Source organism: Dermochelys coriacea, chromosome 3 (genome assembly GCF_009764565.3).
Source record: "Dermochelys coriacea isolate rDerCor1 chromosome 3, rDerCor1.pri.v4, whole genome shotgun sequence".
In the NCBI taxonomy this organism is placed as follows: Eukaryota; Metazoa; Chordata; order Testudines; family Dermochelyidae; genus Dermochelys; species Dermochelys coriacea.
Window position 1 is genome coordinate 186156157 of NC_050070.1, and position 19363 is coordinate 186175519.

At 43.0% G+C, this 19363-nt stretch overlaps 1 long non-coding RNA gene across 1 annotated transcript; it reads right to left on the reverse strand.

Annotated features, from left to right (window-relative positions):
• Positions 1 to 209: 209 nt before the first annotated feature.
• On the reverse strand, positions 210 to 13874 carry LOC122459672. Its single transcript, XR_006280496.1, has 3 exons — positions 13613 to 13874; positions 8118 to 8119; positions 210 to 231 (listed from the first exon to the last, which is right to left on the reverse strand). It is a non-coding gene; the product is annotated as an uncharacterized LOC122459672 (long non-coding RNA).
• Positions 13875 to 19363: the final 5489 nt, after the last annotated feature.

Consider the following 19363-nt stretch of genomic DNA (forward strand, 5'->3'; position numbering starts at 1 on the left):
TGGATAGTTCTCTGAAAACATCCACTCAATGTACAGCTGCAGTCAAAAAAGCAAACAGAATGTTGGGAATTATTAAGAAAGGGATAGATAATAAGACAGAAAATATCATACTGCCTCTATATCAATCCATGGTATGCCCACATCTTTAATACTGCATGCAGATTTGGTCGCCCCATCTCAAAAATTATATATTGGAATTGGAAATGGTACAGAAAAGGGCAACAAAAATGACTAGGGGTATGGAATGTCTTCCGTATGAGGAGAGATTAATAAGACTGGGACTTTTTAGCTTGGATAAGAGACAACTAAGGGGGGATATAATAGAGGTCTATAGCATCATGACTGGTGTGGAGAAAGTAAATAAGGAAGTGTTATTTACCCCTTCTCATAACATAAGAACTAGGGGTCACCAAATGAAATTAATAGGCAGCAGGTTTAAAACAAACAAAAGGAAATATTTGTTCACACAGTGCACAGTCAACCTGTGGAACTCCTTACCAGAGGATGTTGTGAAGGCCAAGATTATAACAGGGTTCAAAAAAGACCTAGATAAATTCATGGAGGATAGGTCCATCAATGGCTATTAGCCAGGATGGACAGGGATGGTGTCCCTAGCCTCTGTTTGCCAGAAGCTGGGAATGGGAGACAGGAGATGGATCACTTGATGACTGCCTGTTCTGTTCATTCCCTCTGGGGCACCTGGCATTGGCCACTGTTGGAAGACAGAATACTGGGCTAGATGGACCTTTGGTCTGACCCAATATGGCCGTTCTTATGTTCTAATATTTAGGATTTTAAAAAACTACTTTATGAATTTCATTTTTCAAACAATAACAAAACAGCAATCTGATTTAGGTAATTAACAAATTAGCCTATAGGTGATGTTATTACATGTTGCAAAAGTGTACCCAAAAAAACCCATCCCACCCTTTCTGACTTTCCTTCAATATCATCAATATTTTTTTTAAATTTCCCAATTTGCCTAAAAAGAAAAGGAGTACTTTTGGCACCTTAGAGACTAACAAATTTATTTGAGCATAAGCTTTCGTGAGCTACAGCTCACTTCATTGGATGCATTCAGTGGAAAATACAATGGGGAGATGTGATTAGGCCCTATGATGGTGTCCCCTGAATAGATATGTGATGTCTACAGCCAAGCTCTACGATACAACCGCATTTGCTCCAACCCCTCAGACAGAGACAAACACCTACAAGATCTCTATCAAGCATTCTTATAACTACAATACCCACCTGCTGAAGTGAAGAAACAGATTGAAGAGCCAGAAGAGTACCCAGAAGTCACCTACTACAGGACAGGCCCAACAAAGAAAATAACAGAATGCCACTAGCCATCACCTTCAGGCCCCAACTAAAACCTCTCCAATGCATCATCAAGGATCTACAATCTATCCTGAAGGACGACCCATCACTCTCACAGATCTTGGGAGACAGGCCAGTCCTTGCTTACAGACAGCCCCCCAACCTGAAGCAAATACTCATCAGCAACCACACACCACACAACAGAACCACTAACCCAGGAACCGATCCTTGCAATAAAGTCCGTTGCCAACTCAGGGGACACCATCTATTCAGGGGACACCGTCATAGGGCCTAATCACATCAGCCACACTATCAGAGGCTCGTTCACCTGCACATCTACCAATGTAATATATGCCATCATGTGCCAGCAATGCCCTTCTGCCATGTACATTGGTCAAACTGGACAGTAAAACTCTACGTAAAAGAATAAATGGACACAAATCAGACATCAAGAATTATACCATTCAAAAACCAGTTGGAGAACACTTCAATCTCTCTGGTCACTTGATTACAGACCTAAAAGTAAAAAGAAAAGGAGTACTTGTGGCATCTTAGAGACTAACAAATTTATTAGAGCATAAGCTTTCGTGAGCTACAGCTCACTTCATCGGATGCATTCAGTGGAAAATACAATGGGGAGATGTGATTAGATGTGTGAGATGTCATCCGATGAAGTGAGCTGTAGCTCACGAAACCTTATGCTCTAATAAATTTGTTAGTCTCTAAGGTGCCACAAGTACTCCTTTTCTTTTTGCGAATACAGACTAACACGGCTGCTACTCTGAGACCTAAAAGTAGCAATACTTCAACAAAAAAGCTTCAAAAACAGACTCCAACGAGAGACTGCTGAATTGGAATTAATTTGCAAACTGGATACAATTAATTTAGGCTTGAATAGAGACTGGGAGTGGATGGGTCATTACACAAAATAAAACTATTTCCCCATGTTTATCCCCCCCCCCCACTGTTCCTCAGACGTTCTTGTCAACTGCTAGAAATGGCCCACCTTGATTATCTCTACAAAAGGTTTTTTCCCCCCGCTCTTCTGCTGGTAATACTCACCTTAAGTGATCACTCTGGTTATAGTGTGTGTGGTACCACCCATTGTTTCATGTTCTCTGTGTATATAAATCTCTGCACTGTATTTTCCACTGAATGCATCTGATGAAGTGAGCTGTAGCTCACGAAAGCTTATGCTCAAATAAATTTGTTAGTCTCTAAGGTGCCACAAGTACTCCTTTTCTTTTTGCGAATACAGACTAACACTGTACTAACACTGCTACTCTGAAACCAATTTGCCTAGTTAATTTTCCATTGACCTTGCCCATTTCCAACTGCCTGATCCATCTGGCCCCATCAGCTTGTTGATTTTATCTGCTGCTTTAAATCTGAAAGATTTCCATATTCCAATATTCCATATTCAGGGCAGCAAACAATCTAACAGCACTCAGCTCTTAATCAGATTTCATAATGGATGTTACTGGCATTCATAATTCTACAATTAGCAACCCCCGCAGCTATAACCCATTAAGGAACACATATTAATAAAAGATCACTAACAAGAATCTATTTGATGCAAACAACTTAAAATGTAATTTTCCTACCAATATCAAGGCCATGGAAAATTGAAAATGCTGTTTGTTCCTATTTCTCCCATTACATTTTTTTTACAAACTTACAATTAAACAGAGAAATCCCTACAAAGCAATTAGTACCAAGAAAACTATAAATTAGAAAATTATAATAAGTTTAGCCCATCACTTACTAGCTAGCTATCAAATAGCATGCACTGAACGGTATACACACAATGACATAATAGAATAAAGCCCCACTTCTGCAACTGGATCGAAGTGGGTGGATCACTGCACCCACATGGAGCCCCATGGACTTCAAGGAGTCTCTGATGACTTTGAATCTGGTTTTGAACTGAATTGGCTGACTATGCCAGTTTATAGATACATAACAGAATTATCCCAAACCAGGATCAGTTCCTTACTCTTACTTCTGTCTTATTGTTAGGGTTCTCAAGTGTATATTTTGTATCAAATTGTCTGTCTTAAAACACTTAACATTCATCCACTTCCATGACAAAGCATTCAACGCACCCATCTTTATTCATTCTTTATTTAAGAACTGTGTGGGTTTCCTTTTTCACTACTAAGAGAGGTTGACAATGAACATACACACTGTTTTGCACAGACAGCTTATTTTTTTTCAGCTTGTAATGATGGCGAATGTCAGTTTGCTCTCAAACCATACAGCACCCCATTAGCTTTTGAGACAAAAAACACCATCTGTCATAGAATTATAAAGATAAAAACTGGAGTACTGTAGGGCAACAAGTGCTAACTTCAGATTAAATGTCATGCACTATAAGTGAAAAGGTCTACAATGTGTCCACTTTCAAGAAAGAATGATTTACAGCAAAGCAATTTTTTAACCCGGTGGGATGGGATTGAGTGTGGGAGGAACATGAAATCAGAAAGATTTTTTTTAAACTGGTCAGAACAGAAAGTGAAAAAACACTCAGCCCTGGTCTACACTACGAGTTTAGGTCGAATTTAGCAGCATTAGATAGATTTAACCCAACACTCATCCACGCAATGAAGCCATTTTTGTTAACTTAATGGGCTCTTAAAATTGATTTCTGTACTCCTCCCCGATGAGGGGATTAGTGCTGAAATCGACATTGCTGGGTCAAATTTGGGTTAGTGTGGATGTAATTCGACAGTATTGGCCTCCGGGAGCAATCCCACAGTGCTCCATTGTGACCACTTTGGACAGCACTCTCAGCTCAGATGCACTGGCCAGGTACACACAACAAGTCCCACAAACTTTTGAATTCCATTTCCTGTTTGGCCACCATGACGTGACCAGGCAGAACTCATCAGCAGAGATGACCATGGAGTCCCAGAATCGCAAAAGAGCTCCAGCATGGACCGAGCAGGAGGTACTGGATCTGATCACTGTATGGGGAGATGAATCCATGCTATCAGAACTCCATTCCAAAAGACGAAATGCCAAAATATTTGAAAAAATCTCTAAGGGCATGAAGGACAGAGGCTATCACAGGGACCCGCAGCAGTGCCGCATGAAACTTAAGGAGCTCAGGCAAGCCTACCAAAAAACCCAAGAGGCAAATGCCCACTCGGGGTCAGAGCCCCAGACGTGCCGCTTCTATGATGAGCTGCATGGAATTCTAGGGGGTGCCCCTACAACTACCCCACACCTGTACATGGACTCCTGCAAGGGAGTCTCATGCAACAGGGATGAGGATTTGGGGGATGAGGAAGATGATGAGGAGGGGGAGGTTGAAGATAGCACACACCAGGCAAGCAGAGAAACCTTTCCTCGACAAGCAGGAACTGTCTACCACCCTGGAGCCAATACCCTCCCAACCCTCCTAACCCGGGCTCCTGGACCTTGAAGGCAGAGAAGGCAGCTCTGGTGAGTGTACCTTTGTAAATATGATACATGGTTTAAAAACAAGCATGTTTAATGATTAATTTTCCCAGAAGACTTGGGATGCATTTGCGGCCAGTACAGCTACTGGAAAAGTCTGTTAACTTGTCTGGGGATGGGGCGGAAATCTTCCAGGGACATCTCAATGAAGCTGTCCTGGAGATACTCCCAGAGCCTTTGCAAAAGGTTTCTGGGGAGGGCAGCCTTATTGCATCCTCCATGGTAGGACACTTTATCACGGCAGGCCAGTCACACATAGTCTGGAATCATTGCATAAGAAAGCATGGCAGTGTGTGGTCCCAGTGTTTGCTAGCATTCAAGCAACATCCGTTTTTTGTCTCTCTGTGTTATCCTCAGGAGAGTGATATCATTCATGGTCACCTGGTTGAAATAGGGGAATTTTATTAAGGGGACATCAGAGGGGGCCATTCCTGCAGGGCTGTTTGCCTGTGGCTGAAAAGAAATCATCCCCGCTGTCAGCCACGCGGTAGAGAGAGGGGTGAAGTGATCATCCCAGAGAATTGGGGAGTGGGTCAGTTGGGTTTGTGCTGCATGTTAACTTGAAAACATCAGTTCCTCCTTTTAAATGGCCAATGTGTCTTTTTCAATTTTAATCTCCCTTTTTTCCTCCCACAGCTGCAAATGTTTCAACACTGAGACTAGCATCTCCTTCCCAGAGGCTAGCATAGATAAGAAGGTGAAAAAAAGCACTCGTGATGAAATGGTCTCTGTCCACCCAAACTGAAAGAACCCAGCAGAATGAGTCGAGGCAGACAGTGGCAGAGTCCAGGAAAGCACAAAATGAACACGAGGACAAAGGGATGCACGAGAGGATAGCTGGCTGGAGCAATAGGAGAGGTAGTGGGATCAAGAGGAAAGGTGGCGGCAGCATGATGAAAGGAGGCAGGATGCAATGCTGAGGCTACTGGAGGATCAAACTGATATGTTCCGGCATATGGTTGAGGTGCAGGAAAGGCACAGACCGCCACTGCAGCCCCTGTGTAACCAACCGCCCTGCTCCCCAAGTTCCATAGCCTCCTCACCCAGACACCCAAAAATGGGGGGGGCCCTCTGGGCACCCAACCATTCCACCCCAGAGGACTGCCCAAGCAACAGAAGGCTGGCATTCAATAAGTTTTGAAGTGCAGTGTGGCCTTGTCCTTCCCTCCTTTCCTCATTCACCACCTCACCCGGTGCTTCCCTCCTCCCCCATCCTTCCCGGGATACCTTGGCAGTTATCCCCCTATTTGTGTGATGAATTAATAAAGAATGCATGAATTTGAAACAACAATGACTTTATTGCCTTTGCAAGCGGTGATCGAAGGTGGTAGGGGAGGGTGGTTGGCTTACAGGGAAGTAGAGTGAACCAAGGGGGTGGGTTTTCATCAAGGAGAAACAAATCGAACTGTCACACAATAGCCTGGTCAGCCATGAAACTGGTTTATAAAGCTTCTCTGATGCACAGCACGTCCTGCTGTGCTCTTCTAACTGCTCTGGTGTCTGGCTGCGCCTAATCGGTGGCCAGGCGATTTGTCTCAACTTCCCACCCCACCATAAACGTCTCCCCCTTACTCTCACAGATATTGTGGAGCACACAGCAAGCAGTAATAACAATGGGAATATTGGTTTCACTGAGGTCTAACCGAGTCAGTAAACTGTGCCAGTGTGCTTTTAAACGTCCAAATGCATATTCTACCATCATTCTGCACTTGCTAAGCCTATAGTTGAACAGCTCCTGACTACTGTCCAGGGTGCCTGTGTATGGCTTCATGAGCCATGGCATTAAGGTGTAGGCTGGGTCCCCAAGGATAACTATAGGCATTTCAACATCCCCAACGGTTATTTTCTGGTCTGGAAAGTAAGTCCCTTGCTGCAGCCATTCCCACAGACCAGAGTTCCTAAAGATGCAAGCATCATGTACCTTTCCCGACCATCCCATGCTGATGATGGTGAAACGTCCCTTGTGATCCACCAGTGCTTGCAGCACCATTGAAAAGTACCCCTTTCGGTTTATGTACTGGCTGCCTTGGTGGTCCGGTCCCAAGATAGGGATATGCCTTCCATCTATCGCCCCATCACAGTTAGGGAATCCCATTGCAGCAAAGCCATCCACTATGACTTGTGCATTTCCCAGAGTCACTACCCTTGATAGCAGCAGCTCAGTGATTGTGTTGGCTACTTGGATCACAGCAGCCCCCACAGTAGATTTGCCCACTCCAAATTGATTCTAGTAGCTGTCTGGTGTTGCAAGCTTCCAGGGGCTATCACTAGGTGCTTGTGAACTGGGAGAGCTGCTCTCATCTTAGTATTCTTGCACTTCAGGACAGGGGAAAGCAAGTCACAAAGTTCTATAAAAGAACCCTTATGCATGCGAAAGTTTCACAGCCACTGGGAATCATCCCAGACTTGCATCACTTTGCGATCCCACCAGTCTGTGCTTGTTTCCCAGGCCCAGAATAGGCCTGGCACAGCATGATCCTGCCCCATTGCCACCAGGATAGCCAAATTGCCAGGGCCCATGCTTTGAGAGAAGTCTGTGTCCATGTCCTCATCACTCTCGTCACGGCGCTGCCATTGCCTCCTCACCTGCTTTTGCAGATTCTGGTTCTGCATATACTGCATGATAATGTGCGAGGTGTTTACAATGCTCATAACTGCTGCGGTGATCTGAGCAGGCTCCATGCTTGCCATGGTATGGCATCTGCAGGACAGCAGAGTTGCAGGGGAAGTGGTCGTTGGATGACCAGTTTTGCAGACCTACTGCACTGACTGCTGCCAGGACACAACAGCTGAGCGGGCTGCACGCTTGCCGTGGTATGGAGAGACACGAGTAGCTGAGCAGAGTTGCAGCGGAAGCAGCCCTCCAAGACCACCAGGAGAGCAGAGTACCAGCAGAAGTGGTGGATGACAACGGCCATATAAAGGACCTGTGAGGTGGATTCATAGCATCAGGAGAGCAGGAGAGCAGAGTGGCAGCGAAAGCGGTGGATGAAGACAACCGTTAGCAGTCCTATTGCACTGTCTGCTGAAAGCAGTATGGCACCTGCACAGAAAAAAGGCATGAAATGATTGTCTGCCATTGCTTTCATGGAGGGAGGGGTGACTGACAACATGTACCGAAAACCACCCGCGACAATGTTTTTGCCCCATCAGGCATTGGGAGCTTACCCCAGAATTCCAATGAGTGGCGGAGATTGCGGGAACTGTGGGATAGCTACCCACAGTGCAATGCTCCAAAAGTCGATGCCAGCACTCCACCGACTTAATGCACTTAGTGCATTAGTGTGGAGGGGAAACACAATCGACTGTATGAAATCACTTTCTAAAAAATTGACTTCTATAAATTTGACCTAATTTCGTAGTGTAGACATACCCTTAGAGAAAGGTGCTGATGCTCTATGTTCCAGTTCTAGTCTGAAGGGCAGCTGACAAGGGGAAAATAATCCAGAGATATCTGGTGAATACAGATTTAAGACAGAGGGGGGAAAGAGAGAGAGTGATGTTTCACGAACTTCAGGAGAAACCAGATCCTGTCAGCAGAAAGAGGCTGAGTGGCCTATCCTAGAGGAATGGAAATGCATGACAAATATCCCCAGAAACTGCCAGAGATTGAGGAATTTAACCAAGAGAATGAAGAGGAAATTCACAGGAAGAGGAAGTGGGAATTCAGAGTAAACACTGGGCAAACTGGCCGATGGAGACAGTAAAAGTAATAATTTTATACTGTATGGGGAAAAGTCTGTTAATATTTACATTATGCAGTACCAGTGAAATCACTGAGGTTTCATAGGTATAATTATGAGAGAAACTTGACCCAACATGGAATAAAATGAGTTTTGGTATAATAATATTTCACTCTCATAACAATTATCATAGGCAATAAGGATAGAGAATTGGAGTAATGGGAGCTTAAGTGTGTATTTATTTTTAAATGGGTATATTAATTAACATATTAAGGGCCAAATTCTGCTCTCAGATATACAGGTATAACTGTTACTAAGTCAGGTGGGAGTTGCATGTGTGTATCTAAGTTTGTCCCTTAGAAGATATACTGAATTCAGCTATGTGAAGTAACCTTAGGGACTGTGGAGACATAGAATAAGCGGTGTTTTAAGATTGCTCCATGATCTTGGCAGTGATCATGAAGAGTCCAATATTATAGCATTGCAAACTCCTTAGTCTCCCATTATGTCAGAGAAACTTTATTAGCCTAAGCAGGAAATGGAGATAGGGACATTTCCATTTGTAATAGATTTTGCTAGATTGTCCCATTTAAGAGTCTAAAAATGAAAACTCTTTTATTGACAGAGCACAAACCAACAGAAAAAAAATCCCAATATTTCCAAAGAAGATGAAGTCTCTCATCCTACACACAGAGTTGAGTATTTTGCTACATTGGATGGACACTGACCATAACTAGTATACTCACTTAGCATATGCATTTACCACTGTCCTCTCCTGGATAGAACATAACGTCTGTTTTAAGTATGTGATTTCTAGTGACTGCAGCATACAAAGCGCTACTGCTTTTAGTTCCATCTATCTATTTTATAAATGCATATGACCACCATTATCATAGAATGTGAGTGCCTCACAATCTACAGTTATCCCCATTTTTTGAGAAACCGAGAGGCTAAATGACTTGCCCAAGGTCACACCAGAAATCTGTGGCAGAACGGGGACATGAACCCTTGCTTCCCAAGTCTTAAGCTAGTTCCCCCAGCCACTGAACCATCCTTTCTCTCCTCAGATATGACTTGTAGAGGTCCAAAAAGCCTGTGTTCTATCACCAGTAATGGAACTCCTCTGGTGTCTCCATTGGGAAGTATAGAATCATAGAAGATTCGGGATGGAAGAGACCTCAGGAGTTCATCTAGTCCAGCCCCCTGCTTAAAGAGGAGCAACACCAACTAAATCATCACAGCCAAGGCTTTGTCAAGCTAGGCCTTAAAAACCTCTAAGGATGGAAATTCCATCACCTCCCTAGGTAACCCATTCCAGTGCTTCACCACCCTCCTAGTGAAATAGTTTTTCCTAATATCCAACCAAGACCTCCCCCACTGCAGCTTGAGACCATTGCTCTTTGTTCTGTCATCTGCCACCCCTGAGAACAGCTTAACTCCATTCTCTTTGGAACCCCCGTTCAGGCAATTGAAGGCTGCTATCAAATCCCCCCTCACTCTTCTCTTCTGCACATTAAATAAACCCAGTCCCCTCAGCCTCTCCTCATAAGTCATGTGCCCCAGCCCTCTAATCATTTTTGTTGCCCTCCACTGGACTATCTACAATTTGTCCACATCCTTTCTGTACTGGGGGGCCTGAAACTGGTCACACTAGTGCCGAATAGAGGGGAATAGTCACTTCCCTTGATCTGCTGGCAATGTTTCTACTAATGCAGCCCAATATGCCGTTAGCCTTCTTGGCCACAAGGGCACACTTATATCCAGCTTCTCATCCACTGTAATCCTCAGGTCCTTTTCTGCAGAACTGCCACTTACTCAGTTGGTCCCCAGCCTGTAGCAGTGCATGGGATTCTTCCATTCTAAGTGCAGGTCTATGCACTTGTCCTTGTTGAACCTCATCAGATTTCTTTTAGCTCAATCCTCCAATTTGTCTAAGTCACTATAGACCCTATCCCTACTCTTGAGCATATCTACCTCTCCCCACAGTTTAGCATCATCCGCAAACTTGCTGAGGGTGCAATCCATCCCATCATCCTGTCAAGTGGGGTCGGTCCTGGGGCCCGTTTTGTTCAATATCTTCATAAATGATCTGGAGGATGGTGTGGATTGCACTCTCAGCAAATTTGCGGATGATACTAAACTGGGAGGAGTGGTAGATACGCTGGAGGGGAGGGATAGGATACAGAAGGACCTAGACAAATTGGAGGATTGGGCCAAAAGAAATCTAATGAGGTTCAATAAGGATAAATGCAGGGTCCTGCACTTAGGATGGAAGAATCCAATGCACCGCTACAGACTAGGGACCGAATGGCTCGGCAGCAGTTCTGCGGAAAAGGACCTAGGGGTGACAGTGGACGAGAAGCTGGATATGAGTCAGCAGTGTGCCCTTGTTGCCAAGAAGGCCAATGGCATTTTGGGATGTATAAGTAGGGGCATAGCGAGCAGATCGAGGGACGTGATCGTTCCCCTCCCACGACACTGGTGAGGCCTCATCTGGAGTACTGTGTCCAGTTTTGGGCCCCACACTACAGGAAGGATGTGGATAAATTGGAAAGAGTACAACGAAGGGCAACGAAAATGATTAGGGGTCTAGAGCACATGACTTATGAGGAGAGGCTGAGGGAGCTGGGATTGTTTAGTCTGCAGAAGAGAAGAATGAGGGGGGATTTGATAGCTGCTTTCAACTACCTGAAAGGGGGTTTCAAAGAGGATGGCTCTAGACTGTTCTCAATGGTAGCAGATGACAGAACGAGGAGTAATGGTCTCAAGTTGCAATGGGGGAGGTTTAGATTGGATATTAGGAAAAACTTTTTCACTAAGAGGGTGGTGAAACACTGGAATGCGTTACCTAGGGAGGTGGTAGAATCTCCTTCCTTAGAGGTTTTTAAGGTCAGGCTTGACAAAGCCCTAGCTGGGATGATTTAACTGGGACTTGGTCCTGCTTTGAGCAGGGGGTTGGACTAGATGACCTTCTGGGGTCCCTTCCAACCCTGATATTCTATGATTCTATGATTCTATGATTCTATGATCATTAATGAAGATGTTGAACAAAACTGACCCCAGGATTGATCCCTGGGGCACTCCACTTGATACCCGCTGCCAACTAGACATCAAGCCATTGATCATTACCCGTTGAGCCTGACAATCTAGCCAGCTTTCTATCCACCTTATAGTCCATTCTTCCAATCCATACTTTTTTAACTTGTTGGCAAGAATACTGTGGTAGATTGTATCAAAAGCTTTGCTAAAGTCAAGATATATCACATCCACCGCTTTCCCCATATCCACAGAGCCAGTTATCTCATCATAGAAGGCAATTCAGTTGGTCAGGCATGACTTGCCCTTGGTGAATCCATGTTGACTGTTCCTGATCACCTTTCTTTCCTCCAAGTGCTTTAAAATGGATTCCTTGAGCACCTGCTCCATGATTTTTCCAAAAAGAAAAGGAGTACTTGTGGCACCTTAGAGACTAACAAATTTATTAGAGCATAAGCTATAGCTCACTTCATCGGATGCATTTGGTGGAAAATACAGAGTGGAGATTGATATACACACATAGAGAACATGAAACAATGGGTTTTTCATACACACTGTAAGGAGAGTGATCACTTAAGATGAGCCATCACCAGCAGCGGGGGGGGGGGGGAAGGAGGAAAACCTTTCATGGTGACAAGCAAGGTAGGCTATTTCCAGCAGTTAACAAAAATATCTGAGGAACAGTGGGGGGTGGGGTGGGGGGGAGAAATAACATGGGGAAATAGTTTTACTTTGTGTAATGACTCATCCATTCCCAGTCTCTATTCAAGCCTAAGTTAATTGTATCCAGTTTGCAAATTAATTCCAATTCAGCAGTCTCTCATTGGAGTCTGTTTTTTAAGTTTTTTTGTTGAAGAATAGCCACTCTCAGGTCTGTAATCGAGTGACCAGAGAGATTGAAGTGTTCTCCAACTGGTTTTTGAATGTTATAATTCTTGACGTCTGATTTGTGTCCATTTATTCTTTTACGTAGAGACTGTCCAATTTGACCAATGTATATGTCAGAGGGGCATTGCTGGCACATGATGGCATATATCACATTGTTTCATGTTCTCTGTGTGCGTATACCAATCTCCCCTCTGTATCCTCCACCAAACGCATCCGACGAAGCGAGCTGCAGCCCACGAAAGCCCACGCTCCAACAAACCTGCCAGTCTCCAAGATGCCACAAGCACTCCCCCTCTCCCCGCGAATACAGACCAACACGGCTGCCACTCTGAAACCTTTTACAATTAAATCATTCTTAACGAGTCTTTAGCTTAAATAGTGATTGAAGAAGTTGTTGATTCTCTAGAACAATTGTTGATCATGATTCTTCTTATCTTTCTGAGTTGGGGGAAGGAGTGGCTAGAGCTCTGCCAGTAACTAATTACTTCCCCATTAATATCATAAATAGTCTAGACTTAAATGTCTTCTTATATTGGTAATCAACTGAGCAAGGTCATTAGATTTCATGTTAGTACATAATGCATTTTACCACACGTAGCAATGATATTAGAAAACCACATTAGATACTTTGCATTCAGTTAAAATACTTTGCAAATATGCCCTCCAAAACAGTTTGCCATTTCAATAATTTTAGAAATCAACTAAGGTTTTCTACAAAACTTTTTCTCAACTACACACATTTTTCTCTAAAAATTTAAGGACACAAGCAGAGAGTTTTCTTGCAAAGAAGTAGAGCCAACTTTACAGCCTAGATTTATTGTTCTAACACATCCCTAAATTCACTTTGGAATATCCAACATAAATAACATCCTCACATTCTCCTATGGGGCCAGATCTTTCCTAAAACATTTTTCTTTATAACATTTGTTTTACTGAGATAAAGGATCAGATCTATAATAAACTGGCAGCTTATAGAAGAGGGAGGTGTTCTGGTGTAGATAAAACACTCTTTTGGGTGCTTTGATTCTTGACCTAAGTTCCTTAGAGTTGCAAGTGGTTTGTTATAGCAATTAAACTTTGATTAAATATTTTGTACAAAGCACAAATGCCAATAATAAACACATATTTTAAACATAGCACAAAAAGAAAATAGTATGAAAGTTAAAGCAGATAAAAAGGAGGACAGCTGCCTTTTAAAGTTTGTTCAGACGCTCTTGCAGGACAGGTTTCAGAGTAGCAGCCGTGCCAGTCTGCACTCGCAAAAAGAAAAGGAGCACCCGTGGCACCCCAGAGACCAACAAATCCACTAGAGCACAAGCCCCCGTGAGCCACAGCCCACCCCATCGGATGCACCCGGTGGAAAAACAGAGGAGAGATTTATATACACACACACAGAGAACATGAAACAATGGGTTTATCATACACACTGTAAGGAGAGTGATCACTTAAGATAAGCCATCACCAACAGCAGGGGGGGGAAAGGAGGAAAACCTTTCATGGTGACAAGCAGGTAGGCTAATTCCAGCAGTTAACAAGAATATCAGAGGAACAGTGGGGGGTGGGGTGGGAGGGAGAAATACCATGGGGAAATAGTTTTACTTTATGTAATGACTCATCCATTCCCAGTCTCTATTCAAGCCTAAATTAATTGTATCCAGTTTGCAAATTAATTCCAATTCAGCAGTCTCTCGTTGGAGTCTGTTTTCGTCGGATGCGTTTGGTGGAGGATACAGAGGGGAGATTGGTATACGCACACAGAGAACATGAAACAATGTGATATATGCCATCATGTGCCAGCAATGCCCCTCTGACATATACATTGGTCAAATTGGACAGTCTCTACGTAAAAGAATAAATGGACACAAATCAGACGTCAAGAATTATAACATTCAAAAACCAGTTGGAGAACACTTCAATCTCTCTGGTCACTCGATTACAGACCTGAGAGTGGCTATTCTTCAACAAAAAAACTTCAAAAACAGACTCCAATGAGAGACTGCTGAATTGGAATTAATTTGCAAACTGGATACAATTAACTTAGGCTTGAATAGAGACTGGGAATGGATGAGTCATTACACAAAGTAAAACTATTTCCCCATGTTATTTCTCCCCCCCACCCCACCCCCCAATGTTCCTCAGATATTCTTGTTAACTGCTGGAAATAGCCTACCTTGCTTGTCACCATGAAAGGTTTTCCTCCTTCCCCCTCCCCCCCCCCGCTGCTGGTGATGGCTCATCTTAAGTGATCACTCTCCTTACAGTGTGTATGAAAAACCCATTGTTTCATGTTCTCTATGTGTGTATATCAATCTCCACTCTGTATTTTCCACCAAATGCATCCGATGAAGTGAGCTATAGCTCACGAAAGCTTATGCTCTAATAAATTTGTTAGTCTCTAAGGTGCCACAAGTACTCCTTTTCTTTTTGCGAATACAGACTAACACGGCTGCTACTCTGAAACCTATGATTTTTCCAGTGATTGAGGTGAGGTCTGTAGTTCCCTGGGTTCTCTTTTTTCCCTTTTTAAAATATGGCACTATATTTGTCTTTTTCCAATCGTCCGGAACCTCCCCCAGTCGCTATGAGTTTTCAAAGATAATGGCCAACGGCTCTGCAATCACATCAGCCAACTCCCTCAGTACCCTTGGATGCATTAGATCTGGACCCATATATTTGTGCATGTTCAGCTTTTCTAAATAGTCCTTAACCTGTTCTTTCACTACTGAGGGCTGCTCACCTCCTTCCCATCCTGTGCTGCCCAGTGAAGACCAAGGCAAAAAAGCATTGAGTACTTCAGCTTTTTCCACATTATCTGTTACTAGGTTGCCTCCCACATTCATTAGGTCCCACACTTTCCCTGACCTTCTTTTTGTTGTTAACATACCTATAGAAACCCTTCTTGTTACCCTTCACATCCCTTGCTAGCTGCAACTCCAATTGTGCTTTGGCCTTCCTGATTACACCCCTGCATGCTCGAGCAATATCTTTATACTCCTCCCTCGTCATCTGTCCAAGTTTCCACTTCTTGTAAGCTTTCTTTTTGTGTTTAAACTCACCGAAGATTTCTCTGTTAAGCCAAGCTGGTTGTCTGCCATATTTGCTAGTCTTTCTGCACACTGGGATGGTTTGTTCCTGTGCCCTCAATAAGGCTTCTTTAAAACACAGCCAGCTCTCCTGGACTCTTTTCCTCCTCATATGAGCCTCCCGGGGGATCCTGCCCATCAGTTCCCTGAGGGAGTCAAAGTCTGCTTTTCTGAAGTCCAGTGTCCATATTCTGCTGTTCTCCTTTCTTCCTTTTGTCAGGATCCTGACAGTGCGTTCTTTGGAGATCCCATCAGCAGCTTCAGATCTTGCTGAGAGATTTGCTGATGACATTCAGTGAACACTGAACCTTTCAGGAGGGGCCCATTGTTGGAGTTCCCCTTCCTCTCTAGGGAACAAGACCCCCAGCTAGATCATGTGAATTAGTCCCCAGCACAGCAGATGAAACATGTAATCTGATGCTCCTCCAAAGCCTTGTATACTGGAGGAGTCTCATATCCAGGTAGAGGATCCACACTGACAGATTTACCCTTTTCCCAAAAGAGGACCTAATGGAATAGCTACATAGCAAAATTTCAGTGATATTTACTTATATGCAGTATAAAATAATCCTGCCAGACTTTAGGTTGCATTTGCATCACTCAGGATTAGAGGTGGGCCTCAACCAAAATCCCAGATCCAAATACCTACAAACCTTGGGGAAATTCAGTTCCCAAGATGGATTCAGATCTGAACTCTGCAACACTTACTCCTTTCCTACTCAGGATCCAAGTAAAGTTCCCTTTTTAGAAGGGTCTTTATCATATATTAAAATTGGTTAGTTTGTTTTCGCTCCCTTAAAAGATGGATCAGGAAAATCTTGGATATGGGATTGCATATAGTTTTCTAGATAATTTGGGGAGCCCACAAAGTTATCGCAGTGTCTCTTTAATACAACAAAACAACTATTTTCATTATGATTTCCAAAATCTGATAGGTTTCAGAGTAGCAGCCGTGTTAGTCTGTATTCGCAAAAAGAAAAGGAGTACTTGTGGCACCTTAGAGACTAACAAATTTATTAGAGCATAAGCTTTCGTGAGCTACAGCCAAATACATCCGATGAAGTGAGCTGTACCTCACAAAAGCTTATGCTCTAATAAATTTGTTAGTCTCTAAGGTGCCACAAGTACTCCTTTTCTTTTTCCAAAATCTGATGTATCTATCACTAATCTGATTTGCATTACAACAAATACAGTGCTTTTAAGTAAATTATAATTACATTTTTCACAAAATTAAGGCTAACTTGGTCTCATCACCGCTATTTAGAGCGCCAGTGTGTGAAATTAATATCCACAGGAGGGAACCATGTTTGTCCAATTGTGTTGTTTAACTGGAACAATGAAATAATTTCTAATGCCACTTTTTGTAGATGCCATACCTCTATATAAAGTTGCTGAACTGGTCTTTTTCTAAACTAGCTTCTAAAATGTGAAATGCTTTGGATCACCAGATATTCTATACTCCACGTTTAAGGGAAGCTACAGAATGGCCCTATAAGGATTCCTCACTTGCAGTGGAAAATTGCTAACCTTGGAATTTGGGAGTCTACCTGGAATAAAAGCTTAGGATTCCATGTTAGCAAGGAGCCAAAACAGAAGATAGTGTAAACCTGGTTTTGAGCTATTAAACAGGAGGCCATGTAATAAGCTGTAAAAGTATTTATGGCTATTTTACATATTCTAGGGCTAGTCATTGCATTTGTTTCTGCATCCATTTTTTCCATTTATTTGCTTCTGTCAGAGCCCTATCCTGCATTTCTTCTGCATCCAAAAACTCCCACTGAATTCACTGAGAGTCTGATTTACACAAGAAATACAGTGTGAGGTTCCAAATTAGAAAAACGAATTCATGCCTAGTGCAACTACACCAGGGTCTAAGGATGAATCTTGTTAATTTCACTTTTAAGGTTCAATCCTGCTAGATGCTGATCACCTCTGAAAGGCAATTTAGGATGCTCAGCTTCTCTCTGAATTCTGCTCTTATTGAGGATAAACTTTGGTATTCTGCTTCTTGATTAGTAAAACCAATGTTATACTTAACATCGTTATGATTAACCAATGTTATGCTAAAGCAATATTATGCTTCTTGATTAGCAAAACCAATGTTATGAGTGCTCAGCACTTCTCAGGATTAGGCCCTATAAGAATTTCACTACAAACAAATCCCCAACAGGACCCAACAGAGCTACACTGATTTCTTCAGTATAGGATCTGGCCCAAAGCATCTGTGGTTTTCATCCTTGTAGCCTGAGACACTGTAATAAAATAGGTTTTTGAAAAGAGCTACAAAAATAGAGGACTGTAGAATAAATTAAAATTGAGATTAATTCTCTGATATGCTTTATTAAGTAGGGATGGATCCAAACCAAACTTCAGATCCAAACATCTTTGAGCTTTGTGAAGGTTCATGTATGTTGGATTCAAACTCTGAAGTTCAGGACAGTTAATATTATTGGGGCAAAACTCTCAGAGTAGGCAGTGATTTTGCATACCTCCATTTTTGAGTTCCCAATTTGAAAAACCTAGCACTTGATTTTCAGAATTGCTGAGCTTCCATGACGCCAAATGAATCAAGGTGATGGTGCTCAGTACTTCTGGGAATCATGCTCAGTGTGTCCTCCACTGGGCACCCAATATCACTGGCCATTTTTGAAAATGTTGACTGTAACCTACTTCATTGAGCTAGATAACAGATTTTAGCAGGAGAGAGCAAACTCCAAACTATACTTCATAGCTAGTTCACTATGATGTCATGGCTAGAGGCTAATCACTTTCAAGTAAACAGGGGAATTTTAGGTGTACTTCCTTTGACAGATACAGCAGGTAAGACTACTGAACAGACTGGCCTCTCACCAAAGAGAAAAAAGGAGCTGGATAACTCCAGGGAGATTCTAGTAAGAAGACTGGACACTTCTTCTGCCTGAAAGGGGTTTGGTTTGCTCTTCTGATTGTAAATGATCGTAATCTGTTTATTATGTATTAATATAGCAGTGAAGGTTCAGGGAGCCTTTTTTAGAATATGTGTTGATTGGAGAGGTAGGGGTAGAAAGGCTTTCCCTTGGGCTCTGAAGATTTCCTCATTTTTGTCCTAAATTACAACTCCCAATCTGAGAAAGGACAGAAGAACAGGGCTCCAAATCTGAGCTCTCAAATTTCACCACTGAGTAGGCTCATGCTGAGACTCCACAATATGTCTAAAATTTTCACCACAGCAATAGCAATCCACAACTGGGATTCACACCTGGGGTTTCCACAGTTACTGGCTGAAAGACCAGTTTCTGTCAGAAATACCCCTGCACCAACAATTCACACTTGAAGACACAAGGAAACTTACTCTGAGTTCTCCCCTTCCTTTCCACCTTTTTCCCAGGCCTTCACCTTCTGGCCCAACTGCTCTGGGATCAGAGAAAGTAAGCTCAGTTTGAGCTGAGGTGAGAGGCATACCTTGTGGAGAACACGATTCACTGTTACAGTGGGGCTTCCCCTGTATCCCCTGGGTTCTTTTAGAGGCACATATCCCACAGCTTTCATCAGAGTATCCAGAAACAATGACAACGTTGTTTTGCTTGAAGCCTCATGCTTTGGGGAGCTAGAGTGCATTGTGACATGGTGATGACACTAAACTCTGCATTCTCTCACTTTGGATCAGTCATTAAGGATTACCGGGTTAATAATGGAAGGATCTTGGGAGAATTTTAGTGTTGTATCAGAGTGGGGAATCCACACAGACAAGCCAAAGAACCCAAGTTTCTTAACACCACTGGCCTGGGAGCCAAAGCTTTTTATATAATTAGGGTTTCCCCAACCTGCCTTTTCACTTCATTGAGCTAAGAGTCTGGGGCCCATCACATTCAGGGCAGGAGAGGTTTTATAAATTTTTCTAATAAAATACCA